Source organism: Polypterus senegalus, chromosome 8 (assembly GCF_016835505.1).
Source record: "Polypterus senegalus isolate Bchr_013 chromosome 8, ASM1683550v1, whole genome shotgun sequence".
NCBI lineage: Eukaryota > Metazoa > Chordata > Cladistia > Polypteriformes > Polypteridae > Polypterus > Polypterus senegalus.
The window spans coordinates 125,098,687-125,120,701 of NC_053161.1; the positions used below are offsets into that span (position 1 = coordinate 125,098,687).

A 22,015-nucleotide genomic window follows, 5' to 3' on the forward strand; every position below is an offset into this window, starting at 1 on the left:
ATTTGTTTTTATAACTGTCTACTTTCATTTATTTAGAAAAAATAACTGAAAGATAAAAAATGAAAGCCCTAATGGTGGCACTGTTGACAGTTGTACACAGACTTTCAGAATAGGTGGTAAGATTTTACATAGGAATAGAAAGAAAGATGTTATCTTTCATTGACTCTCAGAATGTTTCATACCGAGCAACACTCACTTCTTACAATAAATCCAGTGTTACAGTCACCAGGTTTATTTTACTACATGGCTTTGTAGTGATTACTCCTGCTGTCTTATGGAGTCAGCATCCTGAGTCTGAGTCTAGCACCAGTGTGAATGCCACCTGCCCTTTTCCTGTCCACACATCCCATACACGTGTGTGTTAAATGAACTGCCAATTTTAAATGCACATATTTGGAGGTGTGGGAGGAAAGTCCAGACTGCAGGAGAACATGCAAACACTGAACAGACAGTGACCTGGCACAGAATTTGATTGATCTATGCCACCATGTTGGCCTAATACAACTTTTAAGGAACTCGAAGCATAACTGAACAGGGGTAGGAATTGAACCAGGTAAGCTGATTTTGTGTTTTCTATTAAGTAACATGAATGTTTGGTTTTATTGTAATGGTTACTTTCTTATGTTTTTCTTTATTCTGTATTTAAAAATGTTAGAATGTTACACTTTTTTGAATGTGCAAAGCATTTAATAAACTTAATTTTTTGGCAAAAAACATGATTGTTTGGTAATAATTCTTATTTTGATGATTAGATAGATAGATAGATAGATAGATAGATAGATAGATAGATAGATAGATAGATAGATAGATACTTTTTTCATCCCTTCAGGAGTCCTGTAGCTCAAACATATCACTAAAAATTGTTACAAATTATTAAAAAAAAACCAAAACAAAAGCAAGGATGGTGAAGAACGATAGTATGTTGCATGTTGGTCAGAGACACAAGTAAGATTTTTACTCTGTATATGTAACAATACTACGTCTAAACTGAACCAACATGGATGTGAGTGTCATTAGGTTTTGCAATGGACTGGCATCCTAATCGTGGTTACCTCCTGCCATGCACCCATGTCACTGGGATAGGCTGCACCCTCAACTAAGCAGTTGAGAATTCTGCGTTATGGATTTGTGTGAAAAATTACAGCATTCAAAAATAACCTTGTTGCATTTGTATTTCAAGGTGTTAGGTTTCCTATGAGGCCTTTAGCCTTGAATACAGTGTAATTACGGGCTGACAGCAGTGTTGTAGTGTCTGACACCTTTGGCCGTTCGGGCTCATGCTGCTAATGTGTAGCTCGTAATGTGAAGGAGGATTTAAAAGAGAGTCCTGCATGGTGATAAAGAATGGTTGGATGAGAGAAAGAGGGTAGAAGTGTCAAGTGAAAAATTACTGCTAGCACGCAGGAGCAGCAAGCAGTTAAAAGTCAGAGTTGTTAATAGGTTTTTCTGTGCTAGTTGTCTTACAGCCACTCCACGTGACCATGCCAGAGAAGTTCATAAAAGAACACACTGTCTAGGCTTCAACCTGATTGTTATAAATAAAAAATATTCCTGTGGTACAGAGGGCTGCACTGATGTTAGAATTTTGTTAAGCTACACAGGCTATTAAAGTTGGCTGAATAAAGGAATGGCTGATCTGCCAATCTATTTGATGTTGCCAGTTTTTTCATATTGGTACTCATTGCAAAATTTTATAGCAACAAGGTAAGAGTGCATTACAAATACCATACACAGATATACAGTAAACCAAGGAGAAATTGCCATTCATCTGAAGGTGTGATGAATTACAGTAAGTGTTTCGATGATACAGTGCTTATGCTGTAACACAGGCTGGAGAGCAACGCCTTGCAGACCACTTAATTCTTTAAGTTGAGTAAACTGTACGCATTTAAAATCATAACTAACACAAACAGTGCCCTGCAGACCACTTAATTCACACATGTAAACCACAAGTGGTCTACAGACCATACTTTCCAAACCAACTGTTTAATTATCTGATGTATTCTTCAAACTTAATGTCTATTCAGGCTACAAAATACTTTTGATGAGATGGAAAAATACATGAAAAAAGGGATTGGAAGGATAAATCAAGATGCTGTGGGATTTAACCTGCAGAATTTACTACATTTGACAGCAGAAGATCTTGTCCTACTTGTGTTTGATGAAGCAATCTATCTCTCTTTTACAACTCTCAGGATGTATTTCTGAAAAATCAGAGCCGTGAAATGTAAAGAAATAATTTATATTGTATGCTTTCAATAGCGCTGCATCAAGAAGTGTTGGGTATTAAGTTGGAAAACTTAAACAAATGTCTTTCTTATTTGGATTTTAGTTTTATATCCTTTTTAGTAATACTGTATGTAAAATCTTTTAATGCAAACAATTATTGGTAATTAATGATTTTATTTTGTATTGCTTGATGCATGTTAAAGCAATCTGACAGATTACTAATAGTTTTGTATGGTTTCTTAGTCATTTTTCTGTTAACCTTTTTTGATTGTGAAGTAAAATGTGAAGTTGCCAATTGTTAAGGACAATGAGATCTAACAATAATTAAAGGTAATAAATATTTTCTTTTCTACTGTGGGATAATCATAATATAAGACTTGCAAAATTAATTTTTACATTCTTAGGGAGCAATTTTTATGTTTGAAGCTGTTATTAAATTTTAAACTATTGTGTAGACTGTTTAATAAAATTCAAGTTTTATTGTAAGATGTTTTAATATGTTCTCTTGTGGTTTAAAAAATAAAAGTTGTGAGGTTGGGATAGGGAGCCAAATGTTTTTTATTTACCCTAAAGTTTCTTTCTTTTAAGACTGTGGAACCCTTGGTCACCTTTAGGTTCAAACAGGTGCATGACACTGAAGTTTTCCAATTTGTGAAAATGACTATGTCTAAGTAAAATAACTTTATCTGCTGTAGAATTTGTTACTTCTAATTTAACACGCAACAGTTTGCGTCACACTCTGAACCTTCTTGTTATGTAAAAAATGATGTATGTAGAAATGAAATGGGAAGTATTGTGGTGCAGAGGTTAGCATTACAACTACAGCCTCCAGATACTCTGTTTTTCCTTGCACATCTCAATGATGTGAGTTCATTTGTGATTCTAATTTGCCCCATTTGAATGTTCATGTGGCAGTGGATCGGCACTCCTAGCTTCTGTCTTGCCCGTAATCCTGCCAGGCATTACACAGTTGGCACAAGAATGATACGTTGGAAATGAAAGGGCCCATTATAGTAGTGACAGAGACAAAGATCACAATCACAAAAAAGGGCAGTTTAAGTTATTTTCTTACTTTGAATAAGCTAAAGTTTTGGTGGCAGATTTTCTTCAAATAAATAAGCTCTAATGTGAAATACATATAAAGAATTTTAAGTTCCATCCATCCATCCATTTTCTAACCCGCTGAATCCAAATACAAGGTCACGGGGGTCTGCCGGAGCTAATCCCAGCCAACACAGGGCACAAGGCAGGAACCAATCCTGGGCAGGGTGCCAACCCATTGCAGGACACACACTACGGCCAATGTAGAATCGCCAATCCACCTAACCTGCATGTCTTTGGATTGTGGGAGGAAACCCACGCAGACACGGGGAGAAAATGCAAACTCCACGCAGGGAGGACCCGAGAAGCGAACCCGGGTCTCGTAACTGTGAGGCAGCAGTGCTACCACTGTACCACCAGGCCGCCCGAATTTTAAGTTACTAAAAATAAATAAATGTTTCCATAGTAAACATTAACCTTTGACACATTTGGCAAGTCTGGGGTTCCTGGATTCCGTGACAAATAATAAATACGCCTTGGAGATCCTCAGTGAGCACAATTTATTGAGGTGAACGTTTACCTTAATGCAGAACAGAAAATATTTCACACACAACAGTCATAAACGCCTGTTTAATTGACCGTATATTTTTAAATTCTACCAATATTTCTCTCTGCTGATCAGGGTGATTACGGCTAATGAATTGGATATACTCACTTAGCTCAACAAGCACAGTTTAAAAGGACAACTTGCATTTTTGCTTTCATTCTTGCCTTTTTTATATTAAAAATTTCTAATATGTATATTTTGTTAAATCTTGGCAGTTGAAATGTCAAAGTTGGTGGAATTTTAATCAAGCCACAGACAAGTCAAATCTTTGTTAGGGAAAAAAATTGTTTGGCATTTGGCTGTCAACACTAATAGGATTAAGGGTATCCGTCAAATTGTAAAGTGCCCAGGAGAGCTGGTTGGGGGCATAGTGGCTGGTAACCGTTGAAGGTTTTCAATTAAAACAGACAGGATATATAAAATTGGACCTGGGGTACAGAAACATTGTACTGGACCACTCCATTCCAATTGTGACGATCTGCACGTCTGACAAGGGGTTGACCCAAGTCGGGAAAAGAATCATGCAGACACATGACAGAGGATGAGCCAGCAGTGTTGATAATTTAAAAGATAAGCCGTGTAACTGGAGAGTCCCTCCACGTGCCAGCGCACATAGATGGAACCAGCAGCTGAAATGCCACACACTCTTAAAAGGTGCTCAGCAAGTAATCAGCGCATGATCAGTATAATGCTAAGAGAGCAGTTATGGGGGATGAGTGGATGGAATGGAAATTAAAATGTTGGGTGGTGACAGAGAGTTTCTATGTGGTACTAGTGAGGCATTGCTGCATGTTATACTCGGCAGGCAGTGCCAGATTGACCAATAATGGATGGATGGCTGACCTTTTACATCTACACTCATAAAAATAAAGGTGCCAGAGTAGTTCTTCAGATCAATGCCATAAGGAAACCATTTTTGGTTCCTAAAAGACCCATCCATGTGCACGTTCCAGAAAGAACCTTTATTTATTTAGATGTGTAACAGGCTTCATAAATAATAATGAATAGATGATAAATGATTTGCGAAATTTCAATGGGTTCCTGATTTTAAAAGGCATACAATACCACAGGCTAAGTTCAGGTCTTCTTAATCTGTTAGTGTAGCCTAATAGACATTCCTTTCTTCATATTAGGCAGTTTTTCAAAGCACAAAGAACCAACTTCATAAGCAAAGAATCCTTCCCAGACTGAAATGATGGTTTTTCAAGCAATGGCTCTATGAGAAACCTCACAATCCAGTAAAGAACCCTATTAAACTAAACTAAAGAACCATTATTTTTAAGAGTGTATATTGGGTTTAGAAATGCAGAGTTACCTGAAGCCACCAGAGGGGTCAAGAGAAAATGGTCTCAGGATCAAATATTGTGTACCCTGGATGGAATTCTAAGGCAAAGCCCAAAAATACCAGACAGCGAGTCCAAGCAGCAAGATAACAGCAAGAAGGACAGAGACTGGGAATAGAAAAGTATCGGCATACATGAGCCACGGTGTTTAGGATGGTGGGCAAGCCACATCACATAATAACCAGGGTCTTTGTGTAGCATACCGTGCGTCCAACAGGGTTTTTTAGAATTAGAATTAGAATTAGAACAATCTAGACGAGAACAGGCCATTCAGCCCAACAAAGCTCGCCAGTCCTATCCACTTGCTTCCTCCAAGAAAACATCAAGTCGAGTTTTGAAAGTCCCTAACGTCTTACTGTCTACCACACTACTTGGTAACTTATTCCAAGTGTCTATCGTTCTTTGTGTAAAGAAAAACTTCCTAATGTTTGTGCGAAATTTACCCTTAACAATTTTCCAACTGTGTCCCCGTGTTCTTGATGAGCTCATTTTAAAATACAAGTCTCGATCCACTGTACTAATTCCCTTCATAATTTTAAACACTTCAATCATGTCACCTCTTAATCTTCTTTTGCTTAAACTGTATAGGCTCAGCTCTTTAATCTTTCCTCATAATTCAACCCCTGTAGACCTGGAATCAGCCTAGTCGCTCTTCTCTGGACCTTTTCTAGCGCTGCTATGTCCTTTTTGTAGCCTGGAGACCAAAACTGCACACAGTACTCAAGATGAGGCCTCACCAGTGCATTATAAAGGTTGAGCATAACCTCTTGGACTTGTACTCCACACATCGCTATATAACCTAACATTCTGTTAGCCTTCTTAATGGCTTCTGAACACTGTTTGGAAGTTGATAGCTTGGTGTCCACTATGACTCCTAAATCCTTCTCATAAGGTGTACTCTCGATTTTTCGACCGCCCATTGTGTATTCAAACCTAATATTTTTACTTCCTATGTGTAATACTTTACATTTACTGACATTAAATTTCATCTGCCACAAATCTGCCCAAGCCTGTATGCTATCCAAGTCCTTCTGTAATGATATAACGGATTCCAAATTATCTGCTAATCCACCTATCTTGGTATCATCTGCAAACTTAACCAGCTTGTTACTTATATTCCTATCTAAATCATTTATATATGTTAAAAATAGCAGCGGCCCTAGCACTGACCCCTGTGGAACACCACTCTTAACATCGGCCAGTTCTGATGAGGTTCCTCGCACCATCACCCTCTGCTTCCTGTGTTTGAGCCAATTCTGCACCCATCTAAAAACATCACCCTGAACTCCCACTTCTTTTAACTTGATGCCCAACCTCTCATGTGGCACCTTATCAAATGCTTTCTGGGTTGTTAGGGTTTATGTTCTGTTTTTCTTTATTTGTGGCTTTGTGATCTAACCTTTTATCTCCCTTGCTTTGTGTATTTTTGGTTGAATAAATTCCAAGTTCTTAATAAACTCATGGAGTGTTATGGTCTTTTTTTTCAGTTTAGAATGGTAAAAACAGTTTCACCCATCACAATTTATTTGTCTTTTTTCTGTTTTAAATTAATAACAAATGTTAACTCTTTCTGGGTAGAAAGCGTAAATAAATTGTCGAGTTTCACCAGGTAATAGACTGTGTAACAAAATAAAATTTAAACAGGCAAATATTTTGGCAGCTATGTAGCATTTCATCTGATAAAAGTGAAACCTCTTCAGTCTAATAAATGATACTTAATAAAGAATAAGCAGTCTATACATTTTACTTTACCTGATGGTTTTCTTGTAGAAGATACATATAACGTATGGTTACTATATTCAAAGATCAGACCTCACTGATTATATCTGATGGCGGTGTGATGACATGATATTTGGCATGGCTGCCTCTCGGCTCTTGGAAAATGAGCTCAAATCCTGTTTCGGTTGCTGGATGTGTGGAGTATGCACACTTTCCCTGGGTCTGTGTGGGATTTCTCTAATTGGTCTCCCAAGCATGTGCAGCTAAAGATCATCAGTGACTCTAAACCAGCCTAGAACGAGTGATCTTGGGTGTTAGTGTGTGATGGTATCCAGTGAAGGACTCGGGTTATGGCCTTGCTCATGAATGGCTCTGATCCCAGGTTGAAACAGGAGTAAGTAGGCTCTGAAAATGGATGTAAACCTTTGAAAACTATTTGCTATCATATACCAAAGATATATTATAATCATATTAGAAACAATGTGATAAACACATAAAAAACCACTGCTTGGGCAACCACAGCTATAAATAATGAACCCTTTATAACTACTATGTCATTTATTTATAAAATTACATTGAAATCATCTTTGACAAGTTTGCATGCTTTGTCTATTAAAATTACATTTGTTAAAATAAATGATTTTAAACACACAGTTTAATATTCATTCACATAATTTATATAAGAGATTCACAAAGGCGGTATCAGAAATAAATAATATATAAATTCTAGCAAAACAAATCAACAAGGAAATATCACAATCCTATAAAAGGGTGTTTCATTTGTTGAAAAGATTAATAAATCCATATTCACAAACTATTACAGTAAAATGAAAAATAGCAAGAATTTCTGCTTCCTTTGTTTGAGGTTATTTATATAAATATATTTATACATATGTCATTTTTAAGAGCACCAGTGTACACAATTCAGCTTGGCTCCACGTAGCTTTCATTTCACAACTGCTAACAACTAGAGGTACACAGTAGGCTTGGATAAACAAAGTCACATACAGTTATTTCCAGTTCTTTCTTTTTTTTTTAGCTTCATACTCATTAAACCTCTGTCAGATGCAGATGATCCTTCTGGGTTTGTTTGCTTTGTCTTGAATGCAAATCTCCTCTAATTTTTCTTCCTGAAGAAAAACCTAAAAAACAGGAAAGAGACCAACATCTGAGAGCAACGTATCGGCCAGTTGCGTGCCTTGCTTGCTTCTAATAATATACACGAGGGACTACCAGCTTAAGCTGTACACATCTGTTTCTATCTCAACGGTTAGCAATACACGTGAGGAAATGAATTACGCCTGATGCCTGAATGTGAACTTAAGCTAACAACATAACGGGTTTCTAGCATTTGGCAGATGCAGTATGATAATTTACTCAAAAATCTGTTCTCAGAAAGGAAAACTGTTGAGTGGGTCAAGACTCACAATGTATGAGATTCAGAGTAATGGGCATTATGAATCAAAACAGAAGAAAGAAAGTTTTATGACGGGTCTGTTGTTGCTTTAATCTGTGTAGTCTGGGGTGAATGCTCTTGTGAAAACATTAAGGTCAGAGATTTACATTTTACTATTTGCCATGTCTGCCACCTTGGGTACTTTATATAATCTTCTAGCTCTACTTGCAGTGTACCAGGAAAGCAATGCAGTGCATTCATATGAAATAAAGGAATCATTTTCCCAATAGGTTAAGGGAATTAAATCCAGAGAGAAGGTTGCATGGCAGACCCAATGTAGGTCTTCAAAATTCACAAAGGGCTTGCCAAGTTAAAATGTGAATTTTGAGGAATGCAAGGAGGGCAAAAATCAGCACTTTTTTGTGCAAACGGTTATGTAAGTCTTGCACAGTCTGCTGAGTCAGGGAGATGAAGTGGAGAACCTGATAACCTTTAAAGAGTATCTGTTTGGGATATTGGACTAATTCTGCTAGGGCCTAATGAGAGATAAGTTGACATTTATTTATACCTAGAACTCCAGACAGTTAACAGCATGTGATAGATACATTTCAGTGGCCTTGATCTAATCGTCTGTAACATACCGTAACTGAACTCTGCACCTCCAACTCAATTCATTGGCATTGAAAAAGGTCAGTTAGTGCATTTACATGAGTTTTAATAGCACGGTTGTTCACAGGAACCTGGTTTCAAAAATACTAAATATACCTTCATTCTGGTTAGACAAACTTGGATACTGGTCTCTGAGAAGCAACATTATAACACATAGATATCTCCTTGAGTAACACGGTTATGTGGTCATGAAAACTCTTAATTGGGTTGCAGCTAAGGATTTCATGGTCTGAGCATGTCCATTGCATTCTGGAAATGTGTTTGCTTTGCACACGCTTACAGTAGCCAATGGTGGAAAATGGTGGAAGCATCCACAAAGATTCAGGGAGGGCACGCTGGCGCATGCATGCTGTTGCCACTCCTCCCTGTTAACAACACTTTTTGCAAAATTCACCTTAATCCTACACTTTCTTACGCTTGTTTTATTTTCTTGTATTTTATTTTATTATTTATTTTTTTTCTTTTATTTTATTGTATGTATAGTTTGTGGATGCAGCTGACTCGAATTGTATGGATTTGGTTTAATTTTTACAGATTTTATGGACTTTACTTTGACTGGGAACAACTGAATCTGTGAATCACGGGACGAGACCTATGAACATTTCTTTGTACCTGGCGATCTAGGAGCCTGGGATGATCTGTCTCCTTGATTATATTTGCTATGCTGGTCTGCTCTCGATTCATTTTACTGTGCTGTATGACTATGAACTGATCTGATGTTCCTACCCACCTGGTTTGTGGCTTTGGGGTGATCACGCCTGTAATACCCAGGGTTACTGTTTATCGCTGTATGTTGGAACCTCCAAATCCTGCTACCTACTCCTGCTATGCTTTCTGCTGCTTTGCTACCGCCGCTCATCTACGCTACCGCACCCGCCTGTCTTACTGGCTTCGCTGTGCTGTGCTGCTTCTCCAGTGCTATCAGATATTGCTCAGTAACATGCTAAAATACTCTCATGACAAACTCCTTCATATTAAACAGTTTGTCCAAAGCACATGGTCTGACTGGAACATCCTAAAAGACGCTGGTATTTTGCTGTGCCTGAAATATGTACATTGCGGGTCAGGTCGCCGCCACCACCGGGCTGCGAATGAAAAGACCCCCGGTGGCATTTGCTCAGGAATACACTGTCCTACTCATGGCCCTGGAAATAGAAGTGTCAATGTGCCAATTTTAAAGTATGTGAAAATAAACTCCGGTCATGGCTCTGTGCAAAAAGAAGACTCATTAACTAATATTGCACTGTTTAATTCAAGATCTCTTAATGACAATGCATTGGTGCTGTCAGAATTCATCATTGACACCAAACTTGATATACTGTGTTTAACGGAGACGTGGGAAAAACCGAATGAATTTACGCCTCTCACGGAGGCAACACCTCCTGGATACACTTTCCTCACAGAGCCTCACAGCTCAAGACAAAGCGGTGGACTTGCAGTAAATGTCAGAGTGGATTTACACATCAAAAGAATCCCAATTGATTGTCCATTGCCTTTTGAGTGTCTAGCTCTTAAACTAATAACGGAATCAGGTCCTGTCTCACTCATTGTTCTTTATCATCCTCCAAATACAATGCATCCAATGCATCCTTCTTATCTGATCTGACTGAACTATTAACCCACTTTAGTTCCTTTTCCCAGAGAGTCATCCTTCTTGGTGATTTCAACATCCATATTGACATCCCCACATCTAAACTGACAAATGAATTCCTATCCTTACTGGACTATTTTGACTTGACACAACATGTTGATTTTCCCACCCACTCTGGTGGTCATATATTGGACCTGATCTGTACTTCTGGACTATCTATATTTGCAGCACTGATTTGGGACTCTCTGACCATAAAGAGTATTTTTCACTGTCTCATTGCCTCTCCCCCCTCTTACCTGTAAACAACAAATTTCTTACAGAAACCTTAAAATATCTGTCCCTCTGTTCTTTCTGGATCCATTTCTGATCTTTTACTGTCTTCACCTATTCCATCAACACTAGATTGTCTTGTTGACCACTATAACTCAGCCCGTCATTCAGCATTAGATAAAACAGCTCCTTTAAAACATAAGGAAGTTTCCTTTAAGCGTTTAGCTCCTTGGTATAACTCAGAATTGCGATCTATGAAAGCAGCTGGCTGATACCTTGAGAGAATGTCACGTAAGACTGGCCTCACCGTGCACATCCAGGCTTTCTCTGACTACCAAAGAACTTACAGAGAAGCACTAACTGCTGCCAAGAAAACCCATTATGGTAGAATAATAGAAAGTGGCCATGACAACCCAAGGGTTTTATTCTCTGTAGTTAATAAACTACTCAAACTCACAATTGGCCCAACAATTCTTCTACTGAAGTCTGTAAGAAATCCCTCCACTTTTTCCGTAACGAAATTAAAGATCTAAATAATTTAACTAACATAAATACATCATCTGTTTATATCTCTCCCTGTTTTCCCACTCCATCCAGCTCCTTCTCTAAGTTCTCACCAGTCACATCTGCGTTTGTTAATGACCTGCTTTGTAGCACACTACTTAAATCCTGCCTTCATGCTATAATCCCGACTGTTACAACAATAATAAACTCATCCCTTGACACTGGCTCTGTGCTGCTCACTTTTAAAATCGCTTCTGTAACCCCAATATTTAAAACGTCTGGTCTTGATGCTGACAATCTTAACAATTTCCAACCTATTTCCCCACTTACCTTTTCTGTCAAAAGTTCTCGAGCGTGTTGTAGCATCCCAACTCACCAGCTACTTAACTTCTAATAATTTGATGGGGAACCCTTTGAGTCTGGTTTCAGGGGGAAGCACAGCTGTGAAACTGCTCTGCTGCAGGTAACCAATGATTTACTTATGGCAGCAGACTCTGGACAAACCAGCATATTAATTCTATTAGACCTCAGTGCAGCATTTGACACTGTCAGACATGACATTCTACTGTCCAGAATGGAGAACATGCTGGGTATCTCTGGCACTGCCCTCCAGTGGTTCAAGTCCTATCTGACTGATAGGCAAGAGTTTGTTAGTCTTGGCAAAAGCAGATCCAGCTCAGCGCCAGTCACACAAGGAGTTCCTCAGGGCTCTGTCCTCGGCCCTCTTCTCTTCTGTATTTATATGCTTCCCCTCGGCCATATTATTCGTAGCTATGGACTGGGTTATCATTTTTATGCAGATGATTAAACAACTTTGCGCCAAACTACATCAGTGATCTTCTCCATCACTACGTGCCTGTCTGCCCACTAAAATCCTCTGATTCTGGCAATCTTGCTGTGCCCTGCACTAATCTACACTCCATGGGTGACAGGGCCTTTAGCTGTATAGCGTCCACACTCTGGAATGACCAACCGAAATTAATCCGGTCAGCTGACTCTTCTTTTAAAAAACAACTCAAAACTCATCTGTTCAGGAAGGTTTTTAGCTCTACCTCGCTTTACTACCCTTCTCTCAGTTTACCTCTCTGTCAAGATGCTCATGTAACCTGTATGTGTGTGTGCTAGACCATTAATTATGTTGTCTGTTAGGCTTTTCTCTAAATTTACTATCTTACTCTTCTTCTTTATTTATTTATCTGGTTTAGTACAATGCTATATACTGTATACCCTGCCGTTCTTTCTTAAACTCTGCGAAGTGCATTGAGCATGGGAAAGGTGCTATTTAAATAAAATGTATTATTATTATTATTATTAAGATAAATTCCCTGAGGCAAACACTTGGTTGTTAGCATTACTCCTTCTCTTGGCTAAAATAATCAGTTTCAGTAATTGCAAAATTCATGTTGTTGATCTAAATGCACAGTGCTAGGCTCAGCAGCACAATTTCTGGAGACAAAGACTCCATGCTCTGTTTCCTGATTCACTTTAGAAGCCATTGATCATGTTTAATATTTTTTCAGATTCATTTTTATGACATTGGAGTGTCTTGCTAAAGAAGAACTTCATAAGTGGATTGGCACATGTAAACAGGGTTTTTAAGAAACCAGGTGTCTGCCTTTTACCTCAACCAGGTTACTCACCTTATCCTGGTTTTGTGGGTGCATGTAAACTTCCAGAGGGGGCTTTTATCTTGTTAAAAATGTCTGTTTAAATACATGCAGCAAAATGTGAGTAAGGTGCCCCCCATCCATTCATTTCCTGGAACTGTTTATTTCTATTCTGTCAAGGGCTAATGCTGAATTTATTTAATTAAGACATTCATTTATGAGCAGAATCTCAAATTTAAATAAAAACAAACTTACAGCCACCACACACCACACAAGGGTTACCTGCTCCTAGAGCAGGGTGTCAAACTCAGGTCCTAGATGGCTACAGTGGCTGAAGGTTTACTTCTTCATCCTCTCTCTTAATTAGTAACAAATTATTGCTACTAACTGAACCGACTTGTTTTACCTTTTGCATCTCATTATTGTTTGGCTGCTGATTAATGAAAAAAGAAGCCATTAAGTGTTCTGATTCTTTAAAAAAAGTCAATTAAAATGAAGGCAAAAGATATCTGTTTATATATCAGCAGTGATTGTTCAGTAATTATGAATGCGGATGGAACAATAGCTTGCAGTCACTGTGGTCCTCCAGGATCTGAATCTGACATCCCTAAGCTAGAGCAAACCTTACAGCTTTTATTTGGCATTGTTTTTAAAATAGCACCATGTGGGCACTGGAGTTAATGCTACTTTCTGGCAGTTACTTGTACATAGGTTTATTTACTAGTCTGATAATTATTGGGGTAGAATTGGTAAAAACAGTACCACCTTTCCATAGAAAACACCAGTCCAAAGCTCTCTAGTACATAGTGAAACTATTTACATCTATTTTTGTATAGTTACAGCACAGTCAAGTTAGTAGATTTGCTCAGGGGCACACAGTGTATGAATTAAACTGGCAACTGTGGTCTAAACTTCAGTTCTTTAAGCTTTACTCCACACTGCCTTGATTGGTATGTTTTTTCCTTTCACATCTTGCATCGCGTAACTTTTGCTGTGATTTTTTGTGATTGCCTATATTTACAAAATCTTAGCAGGCTCGTGGAAGTTGGTGGCTTGCTTTTGTGAAGCCACACGTGTATTGTGACATGTCCATCGACTCACTCCAATAAGTCTTACGGTTTCGGTTTTAGTGGTAGTGGTGGGGTCTCTGTGTGCATGAGAGCTGACAACTACTGAATGCTCATCTGGAAGTACAATGCATATAATATAATGTTGAGGAATGAGGAGTGCAGAACCTTTGGACCTCACAAACAGAAGAAATGATAGTCTGTCTGTTTACATACTGCACATTTCTTTTCTTTTTATATTGAACATATAACATATATTTTGTTATTTCCTGCTTATCCTCTAGGTTCTTTGTTATGTACCACGACAGAATGAATAAAAAAGAAAAAAAGAAAAAATGCTGAGAGCCTTGAGAGCCTTCATTCAGCACCAGCTCCATCAGGCAGCATGTTATCACAAAAAGGGGAGAACACGGCTTCACTGGAAGGTCAGCACTCAGTCACTAAATGTTATATGAATTTTTCATGTGTCCAATTGACATGGTCAAGCAACAAGATCAGCAGCTTCAGTCAGCAAAGATGACATACCCGACAACTAGAAGTCGCAAAATGTTACCTCAGCTTTAACTGGAGATTCCAATTTGTCCTGATTTATGTTGGTGTGGGTGTGTGTGTGATTAAAATGCCCTGTGATGGACTGATTGTTTAACCAGAAATGTTCCTGGCATTGTGCCTGATATGGCTGGCTACATCCCATGAAGCTGTAATGGAGAAAGTTCAGAAATGTAAATTAACATTTAAGATATTAGCCAAGCTGACACACAGCACTCCTCATATTTACTCAACACATTTTGTTGCAAAATTATTTTCAGCATATTAATATGTATATTCCTTCCACATCACATTCTGTTAACAGCTGCTGTATCTCTGAAAAGCCCAGCTGTCAGTGGCCATCACTGATCACAAAGTAATGCAGTTATTCCATTATGTATCAAATGTATGATTCTCAAAACACCTCAAGCATCTGAATCCCTGGATAATATTTGTAATTTTTCCTACTTCCTCCAGACTCAGGAGGTTGCTAGGACACCTATGCCACATTACACAAAATCTGTGACTGCAGTGGTGAACACTAAAAAAAAATCAATTACTGTTACACCCTGTGTGTTATCTACGCAAAAAGTCAAGAGCAAGCACTTGTGGACCGTGCTTTAGCTTGAATTAAGGATCTTTCCCCGTTTCTTTTTAGACAGGAATTTTCCTCAGCAGAAAGATATATTGCATGTCATGCAGATTAAACTTGCATTTGAGTGACAGAGTCAGCTGCTCTCTGGTGATGACATCTTCCATGGCAGGTGCATTCACTCAGAAGAGATATCTGGTAACATACCAGCAAGTCCTTTCTGCAAATAATTAAGCAATGTAACTAGGCCGGTCAGAAACTCTGGTGACTTACTAAATCAGGAATGGAGTAATATAAGTAGTAATAAATAATCAATGAATAATTAAATAATGAATGAATGAACCTGTTTTAAAGGACTATCTTCTTATCTGTATTTCTAACATGATATAAAGAGTTTTCATTAAAAGCAGTAACTACTGTATGTTAATTACAATGCAAGTGAGTGTCACCTCACTACTCCACACTGTTTATGTAATCATTCTAATTGTATAAAGCTTCACTGAGTGTGTAAAGTAACATGTACAGTAGCAGCCTCTCAGATGGTAGCACCACAACTGGAAGGAGACAGCACTAATGCAATGCACAGACTTTTATTTCAGGACCTTTACAAGTGAGACATGGATTGTGAAACATGCCATGCTGCAGTGTTTTGATTAAACTTGTCACTGCTCCTCGTATGATGCCTTAGCCCTTTGGCAATGCGAGTACAGCTGGTAATGCTTGGACAATGCCTTTCTGGCAAGGGCTAAAGCTTTGTTCAGGCCTTATGTTGTGTCATGCATGTGTATCAGAGGCACGCTTTTTGGGCGATGTGGTGACATACTGGGATGAGATGGGATGCTGTTGCTAACAGTCTTGTCTTGTTTTTCCCTCACAGCCTCAAGAAACAGCCCCTTAAGGGCAACAGAGCCAAAGAAGCCTCATCCTTTATAAAATGGAGACGCTCCTGGAAGACAGCTTCTTTTTTGGGTCTGTCCTTGCTGAAGAGAGAGGCTGTGAGAATACCATATGATTGATTTAAAAGGCAACTAGCCTATAATTATATTGCCACTGAGTGTGTGTTTCACTTGAAGCTTTTCCTTTTGTTAGAATTAAATGAGGTTTTGCCCATTTGGCACCCCAATTATTCTTGGATTCTGCTTCATCATTTGCCTGGCTACACTTGTTTCTTAGTTTAGAGTGTTTTCCTTCAGGCTGCTTTTTATACTCCATGACTTTGATTTTTAAATTTTGTTTTGGTCCTGATTGTACCTCATTGTTGCTGACCAAGAAGTGGCACGGTGGCACAGTGGTAGCACTGCTGCCTTGCAGTAAGGATACCTGGGTTCGCTTCCCGGGTCCTCCCTCTGTGGAGTGTGCATGTTCTCCCTGTTCCCCATGTCTGCATGGGTTTCTTCCGGGTCCTCCAGTTTACTCCCACAGTCCGACATGCAGGTTAGGTGGATTGGCCATCCAAAATTGTCCCTAGTGTGTGCTTGATGTGTGGGTGTGTGTGTGTTTCCTGCAGTGGGCTACCGCCTTGCCTTGCACCCTGTGTTGGCTGGGATTGGCTCCAGCAGACCCTTGTGACCCTGTGTTAGGATATAGCAGGTTGGATGATGGATGGATGTTGCTGACCATGACATGCCTAATTACTTACAGTACATAATAAGAGTTGTGTTCTGCTGGAGTATGGCAGCTATAAGTTTGTAACTTTAGTGTTTTATGTGATTAAAATTATTGTAACAGATATGAAGTGCCGCTGCCTAATAGTTTAAGTAGACTGGGTTTGATTCACTGTCTATGTGGAGTGTACATGTTCTCTTTTTGTCTTAGTGGATGTTTCTTCTCGTCCCCCTGTTTTCCTCCCAAATATGAATGTGCCATGTTGGGAGAAGATTTAAGGCTGGCAGTGTGTATTCTGTGATTGAGTGGCAGTCCATTCAGGGTTACTGCTGGCCTATAATTGGATTAAGATTTTGGATGAATGTGACTTTAAAAAAAAAGCCATCATTTAGATGTGTCCAAAATTATGATATGAATAAGAATAATGTAATAATGAAGATTTAGTAAACTTTTCTGTTTCTTAACAAGTTTTACCATTTAATGTGTTTACAAGTGTAATTGTGAATCTAAAGTTTTAAATTAAGCTTTGATTGGAATTAGCAATAATATAAACTTTTAAAATTGTTTTACTGTAATTAGAATGAGACAATTCCATACTGTCTTAACTTTACTTGGATCAATTAAAATATCTTCTTGAGAAATGTTGCAGCCTAAAAATATTATAGTGTTTACTTGGACTTCATATTTATCAAACAACAAATTTTAATATAACATTCTTAAATCTGACTAATACAATTAAGTGTCATAATGGGACAGAGTTTATACAGACAGCATATGGTACAAGGCTGAAAACTGAGATGGAGAGGGTGGTAGACCAATGCTGGCCCCACTTACATGCACACCCACACAGAGGGCCAATTTGGAATTGCCAATTAACCTAACCCATCTCAGACCATCCATTTTAGACTAGAATTTAAGGATAACATGTAGTGTGCACTCAGCGTGTAATCATCTCAAGATGAGTTTACTGTAGTGTTTATTTTCAGTAACAAGAATATCTGCTGGGTTTAGTGTTGTGGCAGTGTGCATCTAAGTATCACTGCAGTGGACATCTTGAAGTTGGTAACAAAGTGGCATAGTAACTTATACCATCTCATGAACAGGTCTGACCAACAACGTATGGTGGTGGATATTGCAGTGAATATCCTGATATATCATACAGGCTGTTACAGACATGAGAAGGCAGAGTAATGAAACCATCATACATAGCACAATGTTATTGAAAACAATATGCAATGCATGTAATATTTAATATTGATCGATTCAAATTGTCCTGCTGAGTAGACAGAAAAAACAGAATTGTCGTGTGGATTTAACTGTTATTTATTCTTCAATATTGGCAATGCGGTTAGTGAAGTGCACCTTGAAAGATGACACAAGTTTGTCCCAAGCTGTATTCCTTCAAAGTACTGTGGAAGCAGAGTATCATTGTAAATGTGTCCCAAAAGTCTGATATTACTTTTTCCAGAATGTGCTTTGTATAGAACTTGTGCTCTAGTGTATGTAGTTCACAATGCAAATAGCCATTCTTTACAAATGTTGTCCAGTATTTGACAAGGTAAAATATACCTGTAGATGATCATTGAGTTATTAACATTATCAGAATAAGCTGTGTGCATAATAGATGACAAATATCAGAATTATGAAAAACCTGGCAAGTAAATATAGAAAAAAAGAGTAAAATATTGGATGCAAAGATGCTTAAGAGGTGATTCTAATAACATGTAACTACCGTAACAATCTAAATTCTCACTAATTTATTGCTTTCCACATATTTAGTTTTGTTTGCTCTAATTTCACCCCTACTGAGGATAGTATTTGCTGACAAAGGTGCATCATTTAATAAAGCAACAATATACAATTTTGATTCTAGATCTACTGGTATCTGGGTGCTACTCAACATAATATATGCTTCAATATTTTCCATAGAATGTTAAACACTAAATGATACTAATATGACAATTTCAATGTATTTTCATAAACCCAGAAGTGAATAATATTTACAATAATCTTGCCATCTGTCTTCAATGGCATTCCTTTTGACATGATTTAACACAATGTTTCCAAGAATGTGTGATGAGAACGGAAGATGTAATATATTGTTTTACGTATACTTCACGAGGCTGATAAATTATCCTTTTTTTGTTCAGCACACTACCCATTTAAATGTGGGGGAATGCAGAGGGGCATGCTGTTAGTTACCAGTGTGCCACTGCTAATGAGCAACCAGACGCCCAGTGGACCAAGAGGAGGATAAACACCAGACCACTGCAGAGCTAGCTGTGGATTAGTTACATTTAGCCCTGATCTCCTTTCTATGTTGACTACAGTAGGGTACTATTCTCAAGTACACTGCAATTGACCCCTTTTGTCTTGAAAAACCAAGACTGTCATTACTGCACAGTACATGAATACCAACACATCTAACAAATTCTGAATGACAATATTCTCAAACTGCTCTGTTGTCCAATAACAAGCCCACACAACAAGTCCAAGTGCTCATTCAGTTATTATGTTAAAGGTGGTCTTTCATTTATGTCCCACCAAACTACACAGTGAGCACTACTTACATCGATCATTGCAAAAACTGTAGTTTTTCTTACATCCTTTAAAATAGTGGAGCTACTACATCAAGATTGAATAACACTTGTAAGGCATGCACCCCAGGGTACGAAGGGAGTGTGGATGATCATTTTGAAAGGTCTACTGTAGTTTTCCAGTGTTTCTCCTTGTCAATGCAAATGGTAGCCCACCATTTGCGATGCAGGCGGCAGACCACCGTGGCTAGATGCACTCACACGTCAGTGACATGTTAGATGAAAGCCCGGTGTCCTCAGAAAACCTGACCGCATAGAAGGCGGACTTGCAAATTTTCCGCTTACTCCAGGACTGTTTAACTACAGTGACCAGACGTCCCGGTTTACCCGGGACAGTCCCTATTTTTGGATCACCCGTCCCGGTGTCCCCAAAAGATCAGGAAATGTCCCGGCCTGTGGCGTTTTCCGACAAAATGCATACTTTTCCCTGGAGGCCTAGACCCCATTCAGTCTTTCTGATTCCAAATCATACTTTCTACCCATTATGTCGTCAGACGGTTAGTCAACCTTCTTCTGAGTCTGATACCTACCTGCTGGTGGCCATTGTTTGCAGTATAGAAACGCACGGAAGGTGAGAAGGCGGAAGCGGACGCATCGTCGGATGGTATCGGCCGTGCCTTGTGATACGACACGTTTTGGCTATGCTACGCTCTGAGCCAGGAATTATCTTATTATTCCTGCTCTGAGCCTGATATAAGAGTTGATGCCTGATTCAGTCATTCACTCGTCAATAAGGCGTTCGAGGTGAGCTGTTTTCACTGAAGTTAAAGCTTAAACTTAAAAGAGTTAAACTTGCCAATTTTGAACAAAATTTTAGGACAAAATTGAAAGTGCTGACAAAGTTTCTTTTTTTTAAACTTTAATTTTAGCTCTTTACTCTTTAAGTAAGTACTGCTGTACACACTTTACTGTATAGTCTCAAGTAGGCAGACTGTACTCTCTGTAAATTTCGTCATAGATGTGAATCCGATAATATTAATTTATATATTAATAGTGAATGAATATTTGACACAAATCACAACAACATTTGCGGATGCTTGCCTTAGCCCTTTGGCAATGCGAGTACAGCTGGTAATGCTTGGACAATGCCTTTCTGGCAAGGGCTAAAGCTTTGTTCAGGCCTTATATTGTGTCATGCATGTGTGTCAGAGGCACGCTTTTTGGGCGATGTGGTGCCATACTGGGATGAGATGGGATGCTGTTGCTAACAGTCTTGTCTTGTTTTTCCCTCACAGCCTCAAGAAACAGCCTCTTAAGGGCAACAGAGCCAAAGAAGCCTCATCCTTTATAAAATGGAGACGCTCCTGGAAGACAGCTTCTTTTTTGGGTCTGTCCTTGCTGAAGAGAGAGGCTGTGAGAATACCATATGATTGATTTAAAAGGCAACTAGCCTATAATTATATTGCCATACTGCTGTACACACTTTACTGTATAGTCTCATGTAGGCAGACTGTACTCTCTGTAAATTTCGTCATAGTTGTGAATCGGATAATATTAGTGAATGAATATTTGACACAAGTCGCAACAACATTTGTGTTTGCTTGCCTGTTCCTTACACTTGCAGCTGTATTTTACTTTGTTTTCCTTTAGTTTAGAGTGCAGAGTGACATTGCTTCTTCCCTTGCCTCTTTGGAATTTGGTTTGCTGTTTCTTCTTTTGAAGTCGGGACATGCACTAGCAGTAGCACATGTACGTGGGATGCAATATTGTGAATGAAGCACGTTTATCCTGCAAGTGTAACTGACCTAATAATGTACACTAATGAGTTTATTTGCTCTTCAGGAAAGCGTGTCTTTCAGTCAATTTTCATGAACTGTTTTTGGCCAGATCTAGCCTGTAATTTCACGAAAAATAGCATACAATGGTATAGAACCCTACTTTGAAAATGGGTATATGTTTGTGGTTTAATAATATGATTGTTTCAAATGGAAGAAACTCGTACAGAATAAGATGCAGGAAACACGAAAATAGGCATTTCCATTATTAAAGTCTATCTGGCTTCTGTGGGGCTCCCCCCACCTGGCCTTGTGTCCCAGGTTGCCAACAGAAAAATCTGGTCACTGTAGTTTAACGATCCTTTTGATATTAGAAGTCTAGGTGGATGGGTGCAAAAGCTCAATAATCTTTATATTTAAATCTGCTTCTTTATTTAATTAATGTACCACAAGATCTCCAGTGTTAAACCCATTAATCTAGCAATGGCGACTTTGCTGTGCATGCCAATTCCAGGCAGTAAATGCATGAAACCCTATATGGCGCCCCTCTTACTCCCCGCAGCCTGCAAACCGTTGTGGACCAGGCGACTCTTCTCCCCTGGACAGCCGGCCCCATTGAGGAGCTTTTCTTCAGTCACATTCAGCGGAAGACAAGGCGCCGCTGGACGATCTTCACGGAGGAGCAGCTGCAGGCGCTTGAGGAGCTCTTCGACCAGAACCAGTACCCCAATATGACGACCCGGGAGCAGCTCACCATTCGCATGCACCTGCGGGAGGAGTGGGTCGAGGTATGGTTCAAAAACTGAAGAGCGATATGGAGACGGCAAAAATAAGTGTGCTTGGCCCAGGAACACCAAGAGCAATGCAAAATGCTGGAACTCGGACTGACAAGTCATTCATATGAGCAGGTGGGTCTGAGAACAGATCGATGTGCG

At 38.9% G+C, this 22,015-nt stretch overlaps 1 protein-coding gene and 1 long non-coding RNA gene across 3 annotated transcripts in view; one reads left to right on the forward strand and one right to left on the reverse strand.

The window, feature by feature from the left end:
• Nucleotides 1–6,532: 6,532 nt before the first annotated feature.
• lin7a (lin-7 homolog A (C. elegans)) overlaps nt 6,533–22,015 on the reverse strand; it is a 357,391-nt gene continuing 341,908 nt past the window's right edge. For both annotated transcript variants that reach the window (XM_039761749.1, XM_039761750.1), the window contains one exon: nt 6,533–8,081. The gene's annotated coding sequence lies outside the window, so the exon portion shown is untranslated. The remainder of the gene's footprint in view (nt 8,082–22,015) is intronic.
• On the forward strand, nt 15,700–16,286 carry LOC120534278. Its single transcript, XR_005634715.1, has 2 exons — nt 15,700–15,773; nt 16,041–16,286. It is a non-coding gene; the product is annotated as an uncharacterized LOC120534278 (long non-coding RNA).